Here is a 25958-nt window from a genome sequence, read left to right on the forward strand (position 1 = left end):
GTGCTCCCGTAGTGGACTCGGATAGGAAAGCTCTAAACAATCGGGGCAGAAAACACTCGCGAGGGTGCCCGCGAACCTCCCTCGCGAGACTTGTGCGAGAGAAAACTAGGCAAACGAGTGAAAAAGATAAAGAGTCACAAGCCAGGAATGTCAACAGCTCCGATAAAACTTCAAACGGGAATAAACAAGCCAACTGCAGAAAGCAAATGGAAAAGCCGCGTGCGGCACCTATTCTAGTCTTCGACGTCTTCTCACCAGCGCTGAGCTAAGTGCTGCCACTAGGCGTGGGCGGGAGCCCCCGAGGCCCGAGGGCGGCACTCCGGAGACTCCGGGGCGTGTACAGCCCCACTCATTATTACGTGAGAGTGTCACGGGCAGCGAGCTTCACAGGAATTAGCCTTCTTCACAGGCACCGGGCCTTTCCCGAAATGCGGTAGCTTCACAGGCATTGGCCTTCTTCACAGGCACCGGGCCTTTCCCAAAACACGGCTGCTTCACAGGCATTTGCCTTCTTCACAGGCACCGGGCCTTTCCCAAAACACGGAAGCTTCACAGGCATTTGCCTTCTTCACAGGCACCGGGCCTTTCCCAAAACACGACAGCTTCACAGGCATTTGCCTTCTTCACAGGCACCGGGCCTTTCCTAGGCGCTAGGCCTCGCTCAGGGATAGAACCTCCGGAGATGTTGAATGTTCCACGCGTTCTGGATGGGTACCCCCTCCGTGGTCTCCAAGCGCGCGGAGCCAGGCCTGGAGACATGAACAACCTTGAATGGGCCCTCCCACATGGGAGAGAGCTTGTGCAACCCCTCCCTGGAGAGAACCCATCTGAGCACGAGATCCCCTACCTCAAGATTTCTGGGGCGGATGTTGCGGCAGTGGTATCGTCGCAGCGCCTGTTGGTACCTTGCCGCTCGCAGCGGCTTCTCGGCGGCGTTCCTCCCCCAGCACGAGATCCATCCCCCGCATGGCGTCCTGCTACGTCTCGTCGAACGACAGGACCCGTGCGGAGCGACGCCTGACCTCGTGAGGGAGAACAGCCTCTGCTCCGTAGACGAGGAAGAACGGGGTCTCGCCAGTCGGCTTGGTCGCAGTTGTGCGGATTGACCACAGCACAGACCGGAGCTTGTCATACCAGCCCCTGCCACAGGCCTCCAGCTTCTTCTTAAAGGTCCTGGCTTTGAGGCCCCTCAGGACCTCCGCGTTGTCTCGCTCGGCCTGGCCGTTGCTCCGGGGGTGTGCTACCGAAGCGTAGCATATCTGCGTTCCAAGGTTAGCACAGTACGTTTTGAAGAGATTACTGGTGAATTGCGAACCGTTGTCGGTGATGATGCGGTTGGGCACCCCAAATCGGCTCACGAGGCCCTTGATGAACTTGACCACAGAGCCTGCCAGGATTGTGCGGACGGCTTCCACCTTAGCCCACTTGGTGAACTTGTCCACAGTGACGTAGAGGTAGCGATAGCCCCCTGGCGCCCGAGGAAACGGGCCCAGAATGTCCAGCCCCCAAACTGCGAACGGCCATGAGAGGGGTATAGTCTGTAGACCCCCCGCAGGCTGATGGATCTGCTTAGCGTGAAACTGGCAGGCCTTGCAAGCCTTCACTAGCTCAATGGCGTCGACGAGCGCCGTGGGCCAGTAGAATCCACTACGGAACGCCTTGCTGACGAGGGTTCATGACGACGAGTGGTGCCCGCAGTCTCCGCCGTGTATGTCCGCCAGTAGCTCCTTCCCTTGCTCTCGGGAGATGCAACGTAGGGACACGTCATTTGGTCGCTTCCTGTAGAGCTCTCCATCCTTGATGCAATAAGCTGTGGCCTGCCGTGCCACACGCTCCGCTTCCTCCTCATTCTCCGGCAGAGTCCCTTGCATTAGGTAGTTCTTGAGCTCCGGGATCCAACACCCTTTGTCGGTGTCAAAACCGGCGGATCTCGGGTAGGGGGTCCCGAACTGTGCGTCTAAGGCGGATGGTAATAGGAGGCAGGGAACACGATGTTTTACCCAGGTTCGGGCCCTCTTGATGGAGATAAAACCCTACGTCCTGCTTGATTAATATTGATGATATGGGTAGTACAAGAGTAGATCTACCACGAGACCAGAGAGGCTAAACCCTAGAAGCTAGCCTATGGTATGATTGTATGTTGTGGTTGTTGTGTCCTACGGACTAAAACCCTCCGATTTATATAGATACCGGAGAGGGCTAGGGTTACACAGAGTCGGTTACAATGGGAGGAGATCTACATATCCATATTGCCAAGCTTGCCTTCCACGCCAAGGAAGTCCCATCCGGACACGGGACGAAGTCTTCAATCTTGTATCTTCATAGTCCAAGAGTCCGACCAAAGGTTATAGTCTGGCTATCCGGACACCCCCTAATCTAGGACTCCCTCAGTAGCCCCTGAACCAGGATTTAATGACGACGAGTCCGGCGCGCAGATTGTCTTCGGCATTGCAAGGCGGGTTCCTCCTCCGAATACTTCATAGAAGATTTTGAACACAAGGATAGTGTCCGGCTCTGCAAAATAAGTTCCACATACCACCATAGAGAGAATAATATTTACACAAATCTTAATCTGCTGACACGTTTTGGCAACATGACATTATGCCATGGCCCGGTGCTTATTCGAACCGTTTTTCTTCAACCAGCTCCACACATAACGCGAGGCGGTTTCTTGACACGTCTTGTCAAAGCAGAGATCGTGTTCCCCCAATTACGAGATTCTCATTAATACGGTCATGGGTAACCCAACTGTGTCTAGGACTCCTAGATTATAGGCAAGTCCCAAACGACTACGGAGAGGACGCTTGATATTTACCCTCTTTATAAAGGGACAAGCTTTTCGCTTTTTCCCTCTCGTGCTCAATTGAACTCCTCCCCCGCCTCGAGTTCTAACACCCAAAGCCCAGGTCAGGTGCTCCGGATCTTCAATCATGTCCGGATCCAACCTTCAAGGCCGGTGGATGCCCTCCTCCGTCACAGAAGAGGATATCAAGAAGTTGAGGGAGGCCAGATACCTGACCGCCGAGGTTTCGCATCGGCTGCCTGCTCGAGGGCAGGTCGTCCCTACTCCCGAACCCAACGAGAACGTCGTGTTCGTTTCCCACTTCCTCGGAGGCCTAGGCCTCACTCTGGATCCCTTCGTCAGGGGTTTGATGTTCTATTACGGGCTAGATTTCCACGATCTATCTCCGGACTCCTTTCTCCACATCTCGACATTTATTGTCGTGTGTGAGGCCTTCCTTCGCATTACCCCTCACTTCGGCCTGTGGCTCAAGACCTTTGAAGTGTAGCCGAAGATGATCGAGGGGCAACATGCTGAGTGCAAAAGCGCGTCAATAGGCAAGATGGCAGGAGCTCCGTGGTCGAAAGGTTCCTTTCCAGAGGTGTCTGGATTATGGCAACGGGAGTGGTTTTACATCACGGCTCCCAGAAGTGCCAAGTGGGCGGCTGCCCCCGCTTTCCGCTCGGGCCCCCCACCACAACTGATGTCATGGATTAGAAGAGGACTAAGCTGGGGTCCAGCCAAGGACGTGCCTATACTGCAAAGCCGCATTCAAGATCTCTTCGAGGGAGATTTTAATTTGGCTGTGGTAGTGCAAGTTATGCTGGTTCGTCGAGTCCAGCCCTGCAAACGCCGGCCCCTTCGCTTGTGGGAGTTCAACCCAGAGGGACCGCGTGCCATTGAAAATTTCCTCGGCCTGACGCACGAGGAGATGTACGAGTCATTCTTCGGACCTCAAATAGTGTCCGGATACTACCGAGGACGTGGGCCTGAGCAGTAACCACGCCGCCGAACAAGTAAGTAATCCTCTAGCCGAACACACCGTCTTTTATTCATCATGAAGTTATTTCTGAGAGATTGCTCTTTGACCAGGACTGGCTAACAAAGGCGAAGATGATTCGGTGTTCGGCCCCCCTCCCAGAGGGTTTGGAAAATCCGGTATTGGAAAAGATGCTCGAGCTCGCACCTTGCCCGGAGCCCTCGAAGGAAGATACAGGGGGGAACAATATGGGCGGAAGTGGGCCCCCATCGCTGCCAGTTCCAACCGAGGGAATGAGCGCCTCCATAAAGGAGGATAACCGGGGAAGGAAGAGGACTGCTTCCGAGGATTCGGAAGCCGAGGCCTCCAAACGAGAGAAGAAGTCTCCAACAGAGGGTCCTGCCTCGGGGGGTGCTCTTGCTGCACAAAGTCCGCGGGGGGATCAGCCCTCCAACGAGTCGTAAGTGATCCAAAAAATACTTTAATAGTGAAGGTATACTACCTTTCCTCAGAGGAGAATAACCGCCGCATATATCATGCAGTTCGGGTCTTAGCCCTTCTCAGCTGAGCTCGTCTTCGGGGGATCTTCTTCCGGAGATGATGGAGAGAGAAACGCCTCCTCCAGACTCCTCCGCTCAAGAAGCGGGCGACCCCGAAGTGTTGTCACGGAGGGCCTCTCCGGATCCGGTGAGGCCAGAAGATAATCCCATAGTCACCCGAAGTCCCCAATGTCCGGCTCTCGAAGAGAGCAAACAAAAGAGTCCGGCACCGTCTGGTATGCGGTCGGACGTTCTGAGGGAGCTGTTGGGGCGAGCGGCCATCTCAGAAGAACACCATACGCTGATGGGTATGGTGATGGAAAGAATTTCGTCTGCCAAAAGCGGATTACATGAAGCCTTTATGAGTCTACTGATAGGCTTTGAGGTACGTGAAATAATATTTGATAGTACCACACATGTTAGGTGTGCCCTGTGTAGATAGTAGCCCCTAAGACTCTGGTTGTCATCGAGAACGGCGGCGAACAGAGGATCATAGTCCTAGGCAATAACTAGACTGCCTTTATGTGCAGGTGGTGGAAGCTTCGGTGGCTAGCCGGACTAGTGAGTTTGCCGAATTAAAGCGCCAACTGGATGCGGCAGACGCCGACATCGAGCTTGTTAACAAGCGGCTTGACGAATCACAGGGTAAGTAATGTTTTCTGGTGAATGTCACATAATAAGAGCAGCATGATGCCAGTATCTTTAATATGTTGTGACTGCAGACGGAGCTGCCACTGTGGAGACCCTTCGGGCGGAACTCGCCTGAGCCAAGGAACAAGCGAGGGTTAGTAATGCGGCTGCTTTGAAGGCGGCCGAAGAGTTAAGAGCCGAGAAGGCCGCCCATTGCGAAAGCAAAGAAAAGATGGCCAAGATGGCCGTAGAATTAAAAGGCACTGCCGACCATTGCCAGTTCCTTGAAGAAGAGAACCGAGTGAAGGCAGCGGACCTTGAGAAGGCCACTATGGCGACCAAAGACAGTCGCTCTGCTATGAGGGCGAAGAAGGAGGAGCTGCGCGAAGCCGGGGATATTGCGACTAGGAAGCCCTTTCTGCTGCGGAGGAAGTTCGGAGATCCACGGTATGCCCCTCTGGATCGTCTATGGAGTTCGGCAGACGCATATATGGACTTGGCGGCGAGCGCTGTCGATGCGGTTGAATACTTCCAAGATCAATTAGATCATGAAGTGGACAAGCTATTCTGGTCGCAATTCAACGTTCTAGAGCGTCCGCTTCCCTTGACTGATCAGCTAGCCGAATGGGTCGAGCTTAATAGGTTGTCCGGACTCGCCATGAGGTCTGTTGTAGATCATTTGTGGCCGGAGAAGCCGAAGCCGAACAACTATTTCAGCTTAGTGCAGCATTTCCTTGGTGCGGTGCCGCACATCAACGCGATGAAGAGGTCATCGTGCATAGAAGGCTCGCGGATGGCCTTTGCCCGTGTCAAGGCATACTGGGCGGAGATGGATGCTACCACTGTTGCGGCGCAAGGTTCGGCCATAGGCCGAGTAGCTGCTGAGCACTATTTTGAAGAGGTTCTTGAGGGTGCTCATTTGATAGAGTCCCAGTGCTCGAAGAATATTATGTTTGAATGACATGTATTCCCATTGTAAACATGATGTTTTTATGAAATATAGTAAGGCTGTGTTTATACTTTTGCCTGAAAGTAATATGATGCCTCATGTGCGGCCGTTTATGTATACATGTGTATAACCTGAAAGATTGCAGTCGTCGGCTTCAGCCCCCACGCATATAATGTGGAGGTGTTCACAGAAGACGCGTGTTCACACTTAACCCAACGTCTTGGTCCTATTAAGGAGGTGATAGCGCAACGAATGAGGCAACCGGACTATAATGCTTTAACACTTTCACTTAGCCATAGGATTTTGACAGTGGGGCTACTAGATAGCCCCTGGTGGCTCTGCACTCTCCTGATCTCGGGGTGCGTACATGCCTGGCCGGAAAACGGCCCTTCGTTAAGGTGGAGGAATTCTAACATTCTGATAGGTCATCGAGTGGTTGACCAGTCTCACGCTATATCATGACAGTCAGTTTTCGGCTTTCTCTACTGAGGTGCTCGTCCGGATGAACCATGGCACAATCGCAGTAGTTCTCCTGGTGCTGCCTTAGCCGATAGAGCGGAACGTAAGGCACCAAAACACAGGAGCCGGGCAAACTCAACATTTGTCGAAAGACAATGATTCGGAGCTGATGCATATAAGGCCAAAGTCGTGATGCCGAACACTCCCTAAGGTATTCGGTCTTTATGGTATAAACCGGGCCTAAATAGTGCCCTTTGTAAGAAGCCCCTTGTGTCCAGGTACGTGTATTATTCTGACGTGGCCACATGCCAAGACGTCAGCATCCTTCTCAATTGCATTGAGAATTCGAGGGATGTGTATCAACAAGATACAGTAAAAAAGGTTTACGCAGGGTCTTAATCTAAAAAGAATCCTTGGAGTGGGTCCGTGCTGCACGTCTGCGCCTGTGTCTCCGTTGTGCCGTATCCTAGACAGGTGTAGCATGATGGTCATCTGTAAAAGAGAGGAACTTAGGTGAAAAAGTTGTCGTGCAAAAAAGGTGGTTTTTTAAAGAAACCATGTATAAAAAATGAGTAAAAAATTGCCGCTTGTCTGCACGCGTTGAGCCCCTTGTATTTGTAATAGGGGTGTGACCCTCAATCCGGTATGAATTACATATAGCTGCGCCGGACTCGTCTAACCGTGTCCGTGGTCTTGACGACCTATCGAATGCTTTAGTTGGTGAGGCCATTTTTAGTGTGCGGCTGCTAAGGCAGTCGCATTCTTTTCAGCGCGCAAAGATCGCTTAATATTTCCATTCACTGTAATGATACCACGTGGACCGGGCATCTTGAGCGTGAGGGAAGCGTAATGCGGTATTGCATTAAAGCGAGCAAAAGCTTCACGTCCAAGTAGTGCTTGATAACCATTTTGGAACGGAGCAATGTGGAAGGTTAAATGTTCGCTACGGAAGTTATCGGGGAAGCCGAATATAACTTTTAGTAGCAGGGAGCCCGTGCAGTGAGCCCCTGGGCCTGTCATTGCTCCTTTAAAGGTAGTGTTGCTATGGCGGATTTTCGTTGGGTCTATCCCCATTTCGCGGATTGTATCCTGGTATATCAGGTTTAAACTGCTGCCACCGTCCATTAGGACTCATGTAAAGTGGTATCCGTTAATTATTGGGTCTAATACCAGGGGAGCCCATCCTACAGCCGGATACTTGCTGAGTAATCACGATGGTCGAAAGTGACCGGTTAAGCCGACCAGTGGCAGGATTTCGCGCTGATAGGCCCTTGGGCATATTTATCTGGGAGGGCCGCTTTGCTTCCCTTGATCACGTGTAATACGTTGACTGTTTTGACTTTTGATGGAAACTTCTTTTGTTCCCCAGTGTCTTGCTTGAGAGGCTCATCCTCATCTTCGCTTGGTGTATCCTCCCCCCTATGTACGGCGTTGAGCTTGCCGGACTGCTTGAAGACCCAACATTCTCTGTGGGTATGATTAGCGGGTTTACTAGGGGTGCTATGGATCTGACATACTTGGTCCAGAATTTTGTTCAGGATGGACAGTTCATCTCTGGCGCTTTTAGAGGGCGGCTTTTGCTGACCTGGCTGAGAGCTTCGGAATCCGGCGTTTACTACCGTGCTCTTCGGGCTGTCTTCTTTATTCTAACGCTTATTATTTTTGCTGCGTCGTGATTTCCTGTTTCATCTCTAACTTCGGATGTGCTTGGGTCGCTGGTGCTGCATCTGGCTAGCCAGCTGTCCTCACCCGTGCAAAAGCGGGTCATGAGGCTTGTTAATGCTGCCATTGTTCTCGGCTTTTCTTGGCCGAGGTGTCTGGCAAGCCATTCGTCGCGGACGCTATGCTTAAAAGCTGCCAAGGCTTCGGCGTCCGGACAGTCAACTATTAGGTTCTTCTTAGTAAGAAACCTATTCCAAAGCTTTCGGGCTGACTCTCCGGGCTGTTGAGTTATATGACTCAAATCGTCCGCATCCGGGGGTCGGACATAAGTCCCTTGAAAATTTGCCCGAAAAGCGTCTTCGAGCTCTTCCCAGCTTCCAATGGAGTTTTCAGGGAGGCTTTTAAGCTAGTGCCGAGCTGGCCCTTTGAGCTTGAGGGGTAAGTACTTGATGGCGTGGAGATCATCTCCTCGAGCCATATGGATATGGAGGATATAGTCCTCAATCCAGACCCCAGGGTCTGTTGTTCCGTCGTATGCCTCTATGTTTATGGGTTTGAATTCCTCTGGAAATTCATGGTCCAGCACCTCATCGGTGAAAATAGGGGGTGTGCGGCACCCCTGTATCTGGGTGTACCGCGTTGTTCGGATGTTTTTTGTGTTACATCGTATGCTGGGGCACGCTTGCGTGGTCCATAGATGGATCTGGTTGCGCCGTCCTTTTGGTGCGAGCCCTCACGTGGATCGCGTATTGGCTTGTGAGTGGCGTTTTTTGCCGCTCTATGTTGGCCGTGAGGTCGTCTATCCGTCCAGGTGGCCGTTTTGATTTTTGGTTGTGGAGGATCTAGGGCCTCCTCATCGAATTCGGGTAGCAACTTCCGCTTCGAGTAGCTCTTGGTGGGGCGATTACCACCATACTTCGCTGCTGTGTTGAGTACTTTACTCCATCTGATTTGGAGTGTGTCCTGCGTAGCCTTGAGCCCTTGCTTCTGCTTTTTCAGACTCCTCGCGGTGGCAACAAGCCTTTGACGGGCATTCTGCTGCTCCAGGTGCCTTTCCGGCGTTATGTCATCCGGACTATTATCTTTGAAAGAATCGGTTTGTTCGGTTTGATTCTCCGTATTGCCGTGGCCCGGCAGTGGTTCGCCCTGTTCCAACGCTGGGTCTGTATGATCGTCATTTCTGCCAAGGCGGGATTTGGGGCGGCGCTTACACCGCCGCTTTGACTGCTTCTCGAGGGGACAAGCCTTCGTTGCGTCCTTCCGTTCCTCGTCGTCGTCTTCTTTTGGTGTGTCCACCATGTATACGTCATGTGATGAGGTGGACGTCCAGTGCCCTGTGGGTGGTGGTTCCTCTTCGCCTCCCGCATCGTCGTCCATACCGTTGATGTCTTCGGAGTCGAAGTCGAGCATGTCGGTTGAGTCATCGACAGTGGCTACCAAGTGGGTGGTGGGTGGGCCTCGAATTTCTTCATCGTCCGCGTCCCAGTCCTGCCGGACATAGTTCGGCCAGGATCCTCCTGACAAGGAGAGAGACCTTAATGAGTTTAGTATGTCGCCAAAGGGCGAGTGCTGAAAAATATCCGTGGAGGTAAACTCCATGATCGGCGCCCAATCGGATTCGATAGGAACTGGCTCGGGCGGTTCGAAGTCCATGGCCGGAGAAGGATCCAGCAGTTTAACAACACGGCTCTCGTGCAAGGCAAGGTCGATGTTCGGCTCGATCGCCGCTGAGGGTAAGGCCTCCGTGGCGGGGTCCATCCACCCGTCCGCGGAAGGCGCAACTGGCTCTGAATTGAGGGTCGGAGCGGCTGCCGGTGCGATCTCCTTAACAATGTCCGATGGGAGAGCTAAGTCATGCTTACCGTGACCGCGTGGCGCACAAGGCAGAGGCTCGAATCCATCAAAGATCAAATCTCCACGGATATCGGCCATGTAGTTTAAGCTTCCAAACCTGACCTGGTGGCCAGGGGCGTAACTTTCAATCTGCTCTAGATGGCCAAGCGAATTGGCCCGCAGTGCAAAGCCACCGAACACGAAGATCTGTCCGGGGAGAAAAGTCTCACCCCGGACCGCATCGCTATCGATGATAGTAGGAGCCATCAAGCCTAACAGCGACGGCACAGAGGAACTCTCAATGAAAGCACCAATGTCGGTGTCAAAACCGGCGGATCTCGGGTAGGGGGTCCCGAACTATGCATCTATGGAGGATGGTAACAGGAGGCAGGGAACACGATGTTTTACCCAGGTTCGGGCCCTCTTGATGGAGGTAAAACCCTACGTCCTGCTTGATTAATATTGATGATATGGGTAGTACAAGAGTAGATCTACCACGAGATCAGAGAGGCTAAACCCTAGAAGCTAGCCTATGGTATGATTGTATGTTGTGGTTGTTGTGTCCTACGGACTAAAACCCTCCGGTTTATATAGACACGAAGAGGGCTAGGGTTACAGAGAGTCGGTTACAATGGGAGGAGATCTACATATCCATATTGCCAAGCTTGCCTTCCACACCAAGGAAAGTCCCATCCGGACACGGGACGAAGTCTTCAATCTTGTATCTTCATAGTCCAAGAGTCCGGCCAAAGGTTATAGTCCGGCTATCCGGACACCCCCTAATCCAGGACTCCCTCGCCCTTCCTGAGGCTCTAACGCCAGGAGCAGGCGTGCCCCCGAGGACGGGCCGCAGACCGGGGCTCCTGAGGCAAGCGGCTGAGGGAGCTCCTCCCTTGGTTGCGCCGTGCTCGACAGTGACGGCACCGCCGAGGGTTTGAAGAGCCGCTCCTCAAAGATGCCAGGCTCCTGAGGTAGCCGCCTAGATGCCCTCTTGGCAATGTCATCAGCTTCCTGATTGGTGCCGCGGGGCACGTGCTGCAACTTCAGCCCCCAGAATTGTTTCTCCATCTTGCCAACCTCAGCGAGGTAGGCTTCCATGTGCTCGTCCTTTGGCTCGTATATCTTGTTGGAGAAGTTGAAGAGGAGCTGCGAATCGCCCTTGATGATGAGGTGCTTTCCTCCTAAGGCAATTGTGGCCTTCAAGCCTGCTATTAGGCCTTCGTACTCCGCTATGTTGTTGGAGACCTTTTCTCCGTGCTGGAAGCAGAGTTGTACGGCGTAGTAGAGTTTGTCCTGGGTAGGGGATACGAGCACTGCGCCAGCTCCCGCACCGTGTCGGGAAAACGCCCCATCAAAGTACATGACCTAGCCGTCCGGTGCTTCACTTCCCGGGGAAAGTGATCGGTCTTTGCCTACCTCAGGACCCGGCGCTTCTGCCCATTCTGCCACGAAATCCGCAAGTGCGGCTCCCTTGATGACTCTGGTCGTACTGAATTCTAGCTGAAATGCATGTAGTTCAATGTTCCATTCAGCAACCCTCCCATCTGAGTTGGGGCTCCTGAGTACTCTTTCCAAGGGGTATGCTGAGACAACTTTGATGGGATGGCCTTGGAAGTAGTGGCGCAGCTTGCGTGAGGCTACTAGTAGCGCGAGGAGGAGTTTTTGAAGCATGGGATACCATGCCCTTGCGTCCCGTAGCACCATGCTGACGAAGTACACGGGATGCTCGATGAGGTTGAGGGTGCTGGCGCAGCTTGCGGCCTCTAGAGGACGAGGCGTCTCTTGAGACGACGGAGCCCCCAGTGCCTGGTCGCCTGAAGAGGCCTCTCCTGCTCCGGGTGCATTCTCCTGCTGCGGCTGTTCCTTTCCGGCTGCGGTTGCGGCCTTCGCGAGGCCCTCCCGGCTCTGCTTTGCTTCAGTTCGGACGGTCGATGCGGCCTTGGCGCAGTGCTCCTCCCTGACCGCCACCAGGGCTGCGCTAGCAGAGTAGGGGGTGGCCGCAAGGTAGAGCACTAGGGGTTCCCGAGGACGCGGAGCTACCATCACTGGTGGGCTGGTAAGGTACCTCTTGAGGTCTTGGAATGCCTTGTCGGCCTCTTTAGTCCATTTGAAGGGGCCCTTTTTCTTCATCAGCTTGAAGAAGGAAAACGCTCGTTCCCCCAGCTTGGAGATGAAGCGCCCTAGCAAAGTTACACGCCTGGTGAGCTTCTGCATTTCTCTGAGGGTCCTTGGCGGGCTCATGTCTTCGACTGCCTTGACCTTCTCCGGGTTGGCCTCGATGCCCCTGTGGGACACGAGGAAACCCAGGAGCTTGCCCGAGGGGACTCCAAACACGCACTTCTCCGGGTTGAGCCGTAGGTCCACTTCGTTGAGGCTCGCAAAGGTTTCCTCCAGGTCATGTATCAGGGTTCTTGCCTCACGAGACTTCACCACAATGTCATCGACGTAAGCTTCAGCGTTCCTCCCGAGTTGCCAGCCTAAGGCGATGTGCATCAGCCGCTGAAAGGTCGCGCCTGCATTGCGCAACCCAAATGGCATGCACGTATAGCAGTACACTCCACACGGGGTCAGGAAAGCCGTCTTTTCCACGTCTTCTACACCATCTTGATCTGGTGATAGCCCGAGAAGGCATCTAGGAAGCACAATAGGTCACACTTTGTAGTGGAGTCGACTATCTGGTCAATGCGGGGGAGCAGAAATGGATCCTGCGGGCAGTGTCGGCGTTCTGGAAACGGGGGTCCCCAGACTTGCCTGCCTGCGGCCTGCGGCGTGGCTCAAAAGGGGGCCCAGCGTGGCCCATCTTCATCAACACAGACCCAAGACCCTCGCGAGGGGCCAAGCCTCGCGGGGTGGACAACACGGAGCTTCCTCAGGCACGGCCTCATCAGGCTGGCTCGCGAGGAGGCGGAGAGATCAAGGCGGGGTACCTCACGAGGTGCCCGTGACCCAAGCCATGACGACCAAAGGTGCCAGGCGGGCGCCAGCCGCGCAGTGTCCTCCTTTCCTCTTTGGTGCAAAGGGAGCAAGCGCAGGCGAGAGCATCAAGCAAAGGCACCCGTTTCAGTGCAATGAGACCAAGACCAGTCCAACGGCAGGGAGGAAGTCATTGTGGAGCCCAAGCCAGCGTCACCACCAGAGCCTTTGGCAGGCGAGGACCAACTTTAGTCAGGATAAGTGTACCAGATGTTCCCCTTCAAAATGGCCAATTGTTGGCGCCCTTCCCGCTCAATATTTGGGAAGAGGCCCAGGGCCTTTGCCTATAAATAGGACTAGCCACCCCCAGGGTAGGGGGGATCTAGAATCGGCCAACCCAGAAACAAGCTGAGATCGAAATCGGAATCAAGAAGAGAGAATCGAGAAGAGAGAGAGAGAAGGGTGACTGAACTCCTCCTAGCAGTTCATCCCCTCAGCCAAGAACAGACCCTCGCGAGGCTGTTCTTCCTTGTATTGCTCATCATCATCAGCCCAAGAGGCAATCCACCACACCACACACACTGGAGTAGGGTATTACACCACAACGGTGGCCCGAACCAGTATAAACCCTATGTCTCTTGTGCTGTTCTTTCCATAGCTTAGATCTTAGAGAGGCGGAGGGGTGCAGGTAGGTAGAAGGCGAAATCTCCGCGCGCACCCCAGTGTTCGAACCTCAAGGGTCTGCTGGAACCCGAAATCCAACATTTGGCGCGCCAGGTAGGGGTGCGCCGGAATTCGTCTTCCACCACCCCGTTCTCCTCCGACCATCGCGTCCATGTCTGACGCTCGTCGGGCCCGCGCCGAGCGCCGAGCCGCTCTCGCTTCCCGCGTCGCCCAGACGGCTCTTGTCGGCGGGCATCCTCGCCGTTCCCCGTCACCTGCCGTCAACGCTGCCACCGGCCCGACGGGGAACGAGCAGCAAGCGTCGTCTCAGCATCCGTCCGTGCAGCAAGACGGCCGTACCGCTACTCCCTCGCTCACCCCAGCTGGTTCTTCGTCCCGCGCACTCCGCGCACCCATGGAGGCTCGAGCTGCGCTCATCGTGGCAAAAGAGCTCCTGCGCTACCGTCCCGTCGACGACGTCTACGAAGAATGGCTCGACCGCGTCGCCGAACTCGTCCGCGCCGCAGGGGGCTCTCCTGCGCTGTCCGTTCCACTGCACCGCACCCCGCCCCGCACGGGCGACGAAGCTCCGGCGGTGCCCCAGCCACCTCCTCCTCAAGAAGGCGCCATGGCTCCAAGGCGCGTGGCCCCTGGGCGGAACCCGCTCCGTCAGGTGCCAGCGCGGCAAGAGCAGAGCTGCCAAGAAGTCCCTCACCCGCAAGAAGCTGCCCGGGCACTCCCTGCTCCAGCACGTCGCGACCATGTTCCTGCTCCCGCACGTCAAGACCCCGCGCTGCTCCTAGCTGCAGCGCGTGGGGACATGCAAGACCAAGCTGTCCGTCACCCAAGGCCTCCCGTGGCCACAACAGGCTGCCGTGCCTTCACCACCGAGCTACGCAGCGTCGCGTGGCCCGGCAAGTTCAAGCCAGACCTGCCTCCTCGTTACGACGGCACGGCCGACCCTGCGGAGTTCCTCCAGCTCTATGAGCTGGGCATCGAAGCTGCCAACGGAGACGAGAAGGTCATGGCGAACTGGTTTCCCATGGCGCCCAAGGACGGGGCCCACACCTGGCTCCTGAACCTGGCTCCAGGCATGATCTCCTCCTGGGACGAGATGCACACCCGCTTCATCGCCAACTTCCAAGGTACTCGCGACCGGCCACCCGCCGTGAGCGACATGCACCGCATCAAGCAACAGCCTGGAGAGACCCTGCAGAAGTACATCCAGCGCTTCAACAACGCATGCCTCAAGATTCCCAAGGTGACCGAGAAGGCCATCATCTCAGCCTTCTCCGATAGCGTGCATGACGTCAAGATGAAGGAGGAGCTGGCGATTCATGAAGACCTGTGCACTTCCTTGGAGTTGTTCAACTTGGCAACCAAGTGCGCCAGGGCTGAAGAAGGGCGTCTCTCCCTCCTCGAGCTGCCTGCTGCGGACCTAGAAGAGAAGAAGCCCAAGGCCAAGGATGTGAAGCGCAAGGGGGCTGCCGTGCTCGCGGCAGAACCAGACACCAAGCGGGGCAGAGATCAACCCGAATCTTCCAAGGGTAGTCGGTACTGTGTGTACCACGACCTCCACACCCACAACACCAACGAATGTCAAGAGCTCTGAGCCGTGCAAGAAGGAAGGATCGGCCGTCGCCCCGACCACGGTGACCGGGGCTACGGTCAAGGATGAGGAAGGAACGCAGGATGTTGGGAAGACCGCTGCCCGCGCCGAGGGTGGCGCGGTCGACCTCGCGAGGATCGCTGGCAAGACCCGCCTCGCGAGGGAGACTGGAGGGATCTGTCGGATTCGTGGGTTCCAGAAGACCCTTGAGGTTCGAACACTGGGGTGCGCGCGGAGATCACGCCTTCTACCTCTCCGTCTCGCAAGGATCTAAACTACTAAAAGAACTACACAAGGGACACAAGATTTATACTGGTTCGGGCCACCATTGTGGTGTAATACCCTACTCCAGTGTGTGGTTGGTGGATTGCCTCTTGGGGCTGTAGATGATGAACAATACAAGGGAGAACAGCCTCGCGAGGGTCTGTTCTTGGCTGAGGTGATGAACTGCTAGGAGGAGCTCAGTCTCCCTCTCTCTCCCTCTCTTTCTCTCCCACTTGTCGACTGTCTGGACAAGATGATCCCCCGGGGGCCCCTTGCTATGTGGGTGGCTAGTCCTATTTATAGAGGCCCTGGTCCTCTTCCCAAATATTGAGCGGGAAGGGAGCCAACAATGGCGGGCTAATTTGAAGGGGGACAGCGAGTACACTTATCCTGACTAAAGTTGGTCTCCGCCTGCCAAAGGCTCTGGTGATGACGCCGTGCTGGGCTCCATGGTGACCTCCGTCTCGTGGTCCGCCTGGTCTTGGTCTCGTTGCACCGAAATGGCAACCTTTGCCTGATGCCTTGGTACTCCGCGGCTGCACTTGTCCCCTTTGCACCAAAGAGGAAAGAAGGACGCTGCGCGCGCTGGCGTCCGTCTGGCGCCCCGAGTCGTCATGGCTTGCGTCATGGGCACCTCGCGAGGTACCCTGCCTCGATATCTCCGCCTCCTCGCGAGCCAGCCTGATGAGGCTCCGCCTGAGGATGCGCCGTGTCGTCCGCCTCGCGAGGCTTGGCCCCTCGCGAGGGTCTTGAGTCTTGTGTTGATGAAGATGGGCCGCACTGGGCCCCCATTTGAGCCACGCCGCAGGCCGCAGGCAGGCAAGTCTGGGGACCCCCGTTCCCAGAATGCCGACAGTAGCCCCCGGGCCCAAGGCGCGCATGGACTTGGCCGTGCCGAGGGGCGGAAGGGCAAGGGCGAAGCGCCGCGGGCCCTAACAGCCTGCGGCCCTGGGCGCCGCGTGGTGGTTGATTGGACGTGAGTGTCTCCACTTCCCCACGACGCCTCGGTGATCGCGCGAGTTGGACAAGTCCCTGCATGCAGATCGTGTTATGATTACCTGTGATCGTGGAGGCCGGCGGTTGGCCTTCGTCGGCTATAAGTACGGCACGGCGCGTGCCCTTCCAGTCCATCTCTCCTTGTTTTCTCCCTTGCCTCAGTTCTTGCTCCGTCTTGGTGTGATGGCTCCAATTTGCCGGTTCTCTGCAGCGGAGAAGGGAAAGGCTCCCCGAGAGGGGACATACCCTCTCCCGCCGAAGAAGCGGCTCGCCCTTTGTAGCCGGGACGAGGAAGACCGTCAGGTGGTGGCGAGGCCCTGGTGCGAGCGGGTTCCGCCGGGGTTCCCGCTTCCCTTGTATGCCCACGTCGAGGGCCCCGAAGGCGTTGATGCCGATCTCCGCGGTCGGCGCCGTCGCACGCGCCGTCGGATCACGAAGGCGTGGGTGGTTCCTCCTGGAGTCCATGCCGAGGGCTCCTCCCAAGAGTTCGTGCTCCACATCGCCATTCCTCTCCAGTCCTGGATTCGTCTGCCTTCCTTCTTCGCCTCCATCATCCCTCCAGGAGGGCCCCTGGAGCTCTGGCTGCAGCACGCCGACTGCAGCGCCCTCACGACCGAGGCAGAGGTCGTGGTCGCTGCCCTGGGCGAGGTCTACATGTCCCGCGGCTGGAGGGAGATCGCCCGGGTTTGCAGGGAAAAGGGGCGTCTTCGCTGTTCACTTGGAGTACGATGGCGCTGCGGTGATGTTCCTCAAGGTGTTCGACGCGAACGGGCGCCGGCTGGTGTGTTGCCGCGGGAGAGGTGGCCAGGACCTTGCCCTGGTGAGGGCTAGGCCCATCGACCGCTGCCTTGGCGGAGGCGCCGGAGGGTCCAGCGACTCCAGCGAAGTCTTCGCGACTCCGGAGACGAGCAACGACAGCTACGAGCCCCCGAGTCAGCGCCGCTCCCGGAGCAGGGCGGACTCGTCAGGCCGTCGCCGACCCTGATCTGGATGGAGTTGGCTCCGGTGCCTGACGGCCCACTGTTGATGATGGCATCTTTTGTAGGAGCTCGTGTAGTTAGCATCCCTTAGGATTTGTTCCCTGCGAGGAATCAAAATGCGCCCCGTGGGGGCTTGTAAGTTGTCTGTGGTCCCGTTTGTTAGTATATGACCTTTTGCTATGGATCTGTGCGACTCGCTAATCCCGTTGTAGTTCAGTCCTCCCTTTCGCACCTCGCGAGGGCTTGGTGCTCTGCGTCGACAGGTCCCAGTCCCAAGGCGGCGTCAGCCATCGCTAGTATGCCAGGTCGCGATGCCGTGGTCAAGGCCAGGAGGTGAGCGACCCGGGGTCCGGTAAGAGCCCCTGAGTCGCGATGCTCAGGAGGTCCCCTTTGGCGCCCAAGCAGCCGTCGCTTGGTGAGAAAGGGAAGCAACGTCGCTAGTACGGAATTGCTTTAGGTGCGGGGGTGGTGCCACGGTAGCCAATGCTTTGGGTGGTGACTTATCTTGAGGATCGGGGATCACTCCTGGTGTGCCGTCAGGTCCGCGTGTAGGCAGGAGCGGAATCGCTCGGCAGGGTCCTCGCGAGCCCCTTCTCCCTCGCCTCTGCTCCCCTTTCTGCTCTACGTCCTCGGGTCCCGGCCCTCGAGCTGGTCTCAGCCATCGCTGGTATGCCAGGTCGCGATGCCGTGGACAAGGCCAGAGGGTGAGGGCTGGAGAGCCAGTAGAAGCCCTGAGTCGCGATGCTTAGGCACCCCCCTTTAACGTGCAAGCGGTTCGCGCGGGCGAGGGCGAAGGGAACCTCGTGAGGGCCTTGGCTAGCACAATTCCCTCCAAGGATCCTGTAGAGTCATCACAGAAACAAGATGGGGTTGCCATGGCAGTCATCAGTCGTTTGTTAGTCACTCAAGAGCTTGCTGGTTGGAGCAGGTGAGGTGTATCAAGGCACCCGTGAGCCAGCACGGGACTCACGAGGCCCTATCTCTAGGCGGGTTGCGCCTGGCACTGGGCCATATCTTGAGATGTGTCCCTGCAAAATTTGGTTGGGATGTCGGTACTCTACATCCTCGGGTCCCGGCCCTCGAGCTTGTCTCAGCCGTCGCTGGTATGCCAGGTCGCGATGCCGTGGACAAGGCCAGAGGGTGAGGGCTGGAGAGCCAGTAAGAGCCCTAAGTCGCGATGCTCAGGCACCCCCCTTTAACGTGCAAGTAGTCGACATGGAGAAGAAGGGTTGCCGCGAACGGGCATCAAGCAATCAAGCGTGGTAGGCGAATGCATAGTTGGAAAAATAAACGCGAGGGAGATACATGCCGCTGGGCCTAGCCCCAGCGGCTTGGGGTTGATGCAGCCCGAGGGGCGCCCCCAACAAGGCAAACTAACAACTGGGAAATAAAACAGATACATGCCGCAGGGATGGACCCACGCGGCCTGGGAGTGATGCAACCCTGGGAGGGCGCTCCCAGCTGGGAATGAGGCTTGAAAGATGTCACCTGAGGGTGTCGTCGGTGAAGTGGCGCTGGTGCAGCAGACTCGGTGGGTTGCGGAAGCCGATCCTCACGAGCCGCCAGGCCCCGGGGCCTCGGGAGGCTCCGGAGGCGCTGGTGGCTCCTCGCGAGCTGTCTTCATCTCCGCCATGGCCGCGGAACGCCTGTCTTCCTGAGCCTCCATGATGCCCCTCATGAGGCGCTGGCACGCCGCAGCCACACTCGGCAGGACGTAAGGCATGCGAACATAGCTGTGGGGTGGACCTCCGCAGTGCCCCCCTTGCGAGGGCCAGAGACGCTCCGTTGTGGCGATCTGATTGAGCCCTAGTACGTTGACGCAGACGCGCAGCCCACCATCCTTGCCTGGATGTGGGGCCACAGCTGGTGGACGACGGCAACCTCTCATGATCCTCGACTCCTGTAGTTCTTGAATGGCCTTGTTGACGAACTCCCGCTGGTCTGACCTTCCTTGCCTGGCTCCCTCTCGAGGGAAACGTGCTTCGAAGCACTCCCGGGAGCGCCGCGCTCATCGCCAAGGATTCCTTCGACGAGCAGCCGACGCGGTGGACTTGCTTGGGGAGGAGCTTGCTGACGAAGACGCTCGCCTGGAAGCCGAGGGCCTGCGGCTGGCCGCAGGGAGGCACGGGCTGGAGGCCGCCATCGCCCTCGCGCGTCGTCAGCGTGACCTCGATGATGAAGAGGCAAAGGCGTCGTTGGAGGCCTCTCGAGTGGCCCGTTCCCAGGCCATCGAGGAGGCCCGGAGAGCTGACGGGTGGCGAGAGGCGGCGGAGGAGCGGGCTCGCGAGCTCTTGGCCCGGTGCCACTCGCTGGAGGAGCAAGCGGAGCTGCGCGAGGCAGCCCTCACGTCGATGAAGGTGGCTTCTGGCGACTCGGTTGAGCTTCAAAAGAGCGAGGAAGCGCTGGTGCTGGAAGCCGCCGAACGCACCCGTGAGTATGAGCGGCTGGAGACGAGGGAGCGCCTGGTGATGCAGGCGGAAGATGATGTCGCTGCGCGGGAAGCGCGTATCCTGGAGGAGGTTTGTCGTCGGGTGGCGACAGCGCGCCAAGGTCTCGAGCGTGAGTTCGAGGGGAAGCTGGGGATGATCCGGGTCGAAGCCGAGGGCAGAACCGCAGCCCTGAGGGCCCAACGGGATGAGGCGACGCAGCGGGCCGACGCCTCCCGGGCCGCCCTCGAGGCAGCGCAGAAGGAGTTGGCTGCCTCCCAAGCCGAGGTGCTCCGTCTTCGCCAGCGGATGGAAGAGGCTGAGGCCGTTGAGCGTCAGAATGCTGACGAAATACGCCAGCGGCGAATCCTGGAGCATGCGCACGGCCCCATGCTCACCACGCTCAGGGAGAGTGTCACGACCGGTTTTCCAATAAAAATATTTATTGAGAAACCAATCTTTTGAGTCCAGTATGAGAAAAATTCTCCTTACCGGTAGACAAATTCTTGATACAATAAGCCAGTAGCATAAAATATATTACAGGGTCGAACTACGGTTGCTCAACCAAATTATTACAAGCACGCCAATAACTATACATAATGGTGGACATGACACAGTGGTGTGGAGGCATACTACTGACTCGAGGATAGGGCGGTGGTGGAAAAACACAGCGGGGAGAGAGATACAAGACTCTAAAACTGGCATCTCATCGAGCGTCGAGGTGAGGCTCGATGAATTTATTTGGTAGCGGAAGCGGATATGATACAGTGACCAAATCCAGGGTCGTACGAGACTGACTGGGATTCCTCTAGGCGTCGGACTCGCTATCAAAATCTTCATCCATGAGATCGCCTTCGTCAGCATCTGGCCAAATCAACAAGCCAGGTGAGTACTTTGAAAGTACTCGCAAGACAGTTCGGACGTAAGATATAACAAATGCATGCATGAATGCGTCATGTTTAACTTTTAACAGAGGCACATTAATTCGTAAAAACAAGACAGGTAAAAAGGGAGTCGGCGGTAGTCCGCTCGAAAACCCAACAAAATAACTGTAAACCCAATCAGGGTCGGAAGCGACACCTCGATTAGGAAGATAAATAAATAAATCACGCCGCAGTCGGGCGTCTAGGCGACACCACATAAAGGGCTTTAAAAGAAATGCCACAGTCGGGCGTCTGAGCGACGCCACATAAAGGGCTTTAAAAGAAATGCCACAGTCGGGCGTCTGAGCGACGCCACATAAAGGGCTTTAAAAGAAATGCCACAGTCGGGCGTCTGAGCGACGCCACATAAAGGGCTTTAAAAGAAATGCCACAGTCGGGACGTCTGAGCGACATCACAGAAAGGGCTTTTATTGAAAGTAAAATATAACAATGCCACAGTCGGACGTCTGAGCGACATCGCAGAAAGGGCTTTTATTCACAAGGAAATAATGCTCATAATAAATATTCATTTCATGATAATAAACGGGTTAGTCCATCCACAAAATTAAACATTTAACCGGACTTTGCACTCATGGGATTCACCGGAGTCTCTGTCATCAAACTGACACCGTTAGAACAAGATAATACGAATTTGGACATGGAATAGATGATTGAAGGGAATGTATGACTCTGCAGAGTTTGTACAAAATTTTTCCCACAGCCAACGGATTTCCATAGTCACGAAGGACTAGTTCCGTTTACGGTTTTTCGGAAGAAAACACAGCTAACCAGTACACACCCATCCTACCTCTCGATGCCAGGACTCACCCTAGACATCGTCCAAGAAAAACTTTTGAGACGGGGAGATCACAATCTCGAATAGCATGGGATCAAATTTATATACGCGCGCTCTAAGGGGTGCCCCCCTCTCGGTCCCAACCGGAAACACCCATGCCCCCTGACCGGATGACTGGCTTTAATCCAGGGCCATGGAACCATCATCCCGGCCTCTCCTTTTGGTGTGTACCAGGAAAGCGGTTTGCAACTTACTAAGCCATATTCCTTGCGGAAAACATGTGGTAGTACAGGGAAGGAAATGGGAGGAACTGGACCGATACGGTTTGACACTATAGTCATATAGCCTGGCATAAGACTGGCTTGCTACAACACTGCCATCTTACCCATCCTCATGCCAACACATGGCCATTCATACTCACATCCATCCACTTATGGATCATCGAACTCACTTACCTCAACAATGCATGGAAATAACGTTCATCGGTATGCTCAACAACATGCCATGAGACTAACTAAATGCAAAACATGCCAAGACACTCATCATATCAAAAGTTCAAACGTGCTTGCCTGGTTCGGAGTAGTCGAAGCCTAGCTCGGTGAAGTTTGCGGTTCCGTCACCTCCTTCGGTATCTACGGTATAAAGAAAATATATGCGCTATCATAAATACCACGAGGTGCACAAAAAGTATTCCAAATATTTTTCAAATAAATCTGATAAAAAACTAGACAGAATTTTAAAGAGGACAAAAAAAGAATAAATCAAAAATACTATTCTGTTTAAAAGTTATAAAGGTTTTTGTCCAGGGACTCATCTGTAATGAAACAGAAAGTTTCCAGGGGCTAGCTTATAAAAACAGAAAACATTCCAGTCTTGAATACGCCAGCCCAAAGGGGAAAGCGTATTTTGCCTAAAGGCGTTTTCAGAAAACGATTCGTTTAAAAAGATCTGAGAGGCTGACGGGCGGGTCCCACTCGTCAGGTTTAAACTTTCAAACGGGGGACGAAGCTCGTCGGCGCCCGAGAGCCGCGGTGGTTGCCGGCGGCGATCCACGGCGAGGCAGGGAGATCGGAGAGTACCTCCGTGTTCAGGGCGCCCTTCCGCGTCGGTTGGTGGTGGTGGTGGCGGTCGGCCAGCACCACGTCGACGGCGAGCCTTGCTCCGGCGGACGGCGGTTCGGGTGGTTAAGGACTTCGTCGGAGAGAGCTGTGTAGATCAAATTGGGGAGGGGGTTAGACCTCTGGAGGTGGTACGAGGTTACGGGCGAGAGTAGGGTGGCGGAGGAGTTCTCACCGGAGTGAATCAAGACGGAGGCCGAGGCGGAACGAGGCGGCCGGAGTCGGGGAAGGAGACCTCCTCGAGGCTCGGGTCTTGTTTTATAGGCGATCCGAGGCGGTGGCCGTGAACGTGGATCTCCGACAATGGTTACGGTGGCGCAGTGCTTGGTCGGGGGAGATTAGGGAGTTGGGCGTCATCGTGGAGGTCTACTGGTTCCATTCAGACGCTAACCGGACTTGGATTAGAAGCTTAGGGCAGGCTTTGGTCCGAACGGGACGACGCGGGTCCGTTGGCGGCAGAGAGTGCGTCCAGTGCTGTCGGGCCACGGCGACGGTGCAGCGGGGGTGCGCCGGCGTGCTTGAGGCCACGCGGAGAGCCAGGGAGCGTTGGGCGGTGCCGAACGGCGTTGAGCCGCCGTTCTGCTTCCTGTCGGTCGCTACGGTGGTTCGGCCGCCGCAAGACACGCCGGCGCAGGCGGGCCAGGGCGTCGCCGACGCCGGGAAGGTGCCAAGCGCGCGTGTGGTGCTCCAGACAGGAGGAAGAGGCGGTGAGGAACGTGCCAAGGGCACTGTCTACGCGTGATTGAAACTGACGAACGAAAACGACATTGAATCTGAATATTTCTGAATATGAACAGCAACAGTGCATGCAAGGGGTTCGACCGAATGAATTTGGCCTCTGGGGATTTTTCCTTGAGCTGATTTTTGGTGGAGTGGCTACTCATTGCTCCAGTAGGCTGCCTGAATCTTGGTGGAATTTTTGGAGAAGTGTAGATATGAATTTCACCAAATTTGGCAAATCTGGTCCAAACTTGCAGAGACTGAAATTTGAAAAATTTGAAAAGAAGAGGAGTGGATCAAGATGGTTCTGGGTTGTGGGTACAAAGGACTATCCAGGAGAGTTGGTTTGAGGTCAAAACTCAAATGCAAAAGGGTACTTGCTTTGAAAATCTCTCAGGCTCCAAATAATTTGCAGAAATGATTTGAGGGAAAAAATAATTAGAATAAAATCCAAAACTTGCTTGGATTAGTTGGGACAGAGAACTTAGGTTGATTACAAGGAGGAGGGGAGGTTTTGGAGGGGTTTTACCACATGGGCAAAATACAAAGTCATGGGTGGTTTCCAAGATATGAAAATCCCAAATTTTCATAGAGTTTCTTTTTAAAAGAAAAAGATTAAACTCCCAAAAATAATTTGAGAGGGAACCAACAGAGAAGAAGTTTCAAAAGATCAAACACCATAGTTTGAAGAAAAATAAAATCCTTGCCAAAGAAAAGGAAGTTTTTAAGAGGGAGGATTTCTGGAAAAGAAATTTTAAATGCCCTCTTTTAAAAAATCCAACAAAGTTTTTGATGAAAACCAATTAAAATTTTTGGAGTGTCACAACACCTACCCCCTTAGGAAAAATCTCGTCCCCGAGATTTCAGCTGTTCCTCAAATAAGTGTGGATGCTCTGTCCGAAGAAAATCCTCTCTTTCCCAAGTTGCTTCATTGTCGGTGTGGTTGCTCCACTGAACTCTGAAGAATTTGATGGTCTTCTGTCGGGTCCTCCTTTCAGACTCCTCTAATATTTTTACGGGGCGTTCCCGATAAGTGAGGTCTGGCTGCACGTCAAGGTTCTCATGGGATACTTGTTTCTCTGGTTTGCTTACGCACTTCCTTAATTGAGAGACATGGAACACGTCGTGAATGTCGGACAAATCTTCGGGTAAGTCTAGCTGGTAGGCTACAGTGCCTCTTCGTGCCACTATGCAGAATGGTCCAATGAATCTTGGTGCTAACTTCCCTTTAATCTTAAACCGTTGCAGTCCCCTCATAGGTGATACTCGTAGGTACACAAATTCACCGGGTTCAAAATTGACCCCACGATGTTTCTGATCGTAATAACTCTTCTGTCGGCTTTGAGCGGTCTTGAGTCGGTCCCTGATTAGCTTGACTTTTTCCTCGGCTTCTTCGAGCATGTCTGGGCCGAAGATACGGCTGTCTCCGGTCTCTGACCAATTTAGCAGGGTACGACACCTCCGTCCGTATAGGGCTTCAAAAGGTGCCATTCGCAGGTGGCCTGGTAGCTGTTGTTGTATGCGAACTCGGCATATGGCAGACTTTCTTCCCAACTGGTTCCATAGGTGAGGACACATGCTCTCAGCATGTCTTCTAAAATTTGGTTTACGCGTTCAGTCTGTCCATCAGTCTGGGGATGGTAGGCTGTACTGAAGGCCAATTGAGTTCCCAGAACCTGTTGTAAATGATCCCAGAATCTTGAGACAAATTGAGTGCCTCTGTCGGATATTATAGTCTTCGGGACTCCATGCAGACAAACTATACGGGAGAGATAAATCCTGGCAAGCTTCTGAGTGTTGTAGGTTGTCTTTACTGGAATGAAATGTGCCACCTTGGTTAATCTATCGGTGATGACCCATATGGCATCATTCCCGTGTCATGACCGAGGTAGTCCGACAATAAAATCCATCCCTATTTCATCCCATTTCCACTCAGGTATTTTGTTTGGTTGCAGTAGTCCGGCTGGTTTTTGATGCTCAACTTTTATGCGTTGACAAGAATCGCAACATGCAACGAAAGTGGCTATGTCCCTCTTCATACCGTGCCACCAAAATCTTTCCTGAATATCCTTATACATTTTGGTTCCTCCAGGGTGGATCGAATATGGAGTGGTGTGTGCTTCAGCTAGGATTTGCTGTCTGAGGTCCTCTATGTTTGGCACGCAGAGTCTGTCCCCGTACCGTAATATTCCATCATCGCCTATGACAAACTCCGAGGCCTTGCCCATACTCACCTTTCTTTTAATTCCTTCAATGCTGGGGTGACCAGGCTGAGCTTCTTTAATTCTCTCCACAAGGTCGGGCTTTATTTCCAAGTTTGATATGGTGCCTTCCGCGATCATTAACAAGTTGAGTTTGGCAAATTCTTGTTGGAATTCAGGTCTCAAGCTTTGCAGACTGTTTTCGTCGGAGCTGGGGTTCCGACTAAGAGCATCGGCCACTACATTTGCTTTCCCTGGATGATAGTGGATACCAACATCATAATCCTTTACCAATTCCAACCAGCGTCATTGCCGTAAGTTTAGTTCTGGCTGTGTGAAAATATATTTGAGACTTTTATGGTCCGTGTATATTTCACATCGATTCCAAGTAAGAAATGCCTCCATTCCTTAAGTGCATGAATGACTGCTGCCATTTCTAAGTCATGAGTGGGATAATTTTCCTCATGCTTGCGGAGTTGTCGTGAAGCGTATGCGACAACCTTGCCTTCTTGCATC

The sequence above is a fragment of the Triticum urartu genome, chromosome 5, assembly GCF_003073215.2.
Source record: "Triticum urartu cultivar G1812 chromosome 5, Tu2.1, whole genome shotgun sequence".
Taxonomy (NCBI): Eukaryota; Viridiplantae; Streptophyta; class Magnoliopsida; order Poales; family Poaceae; genus Triticum; species Triticum urartu.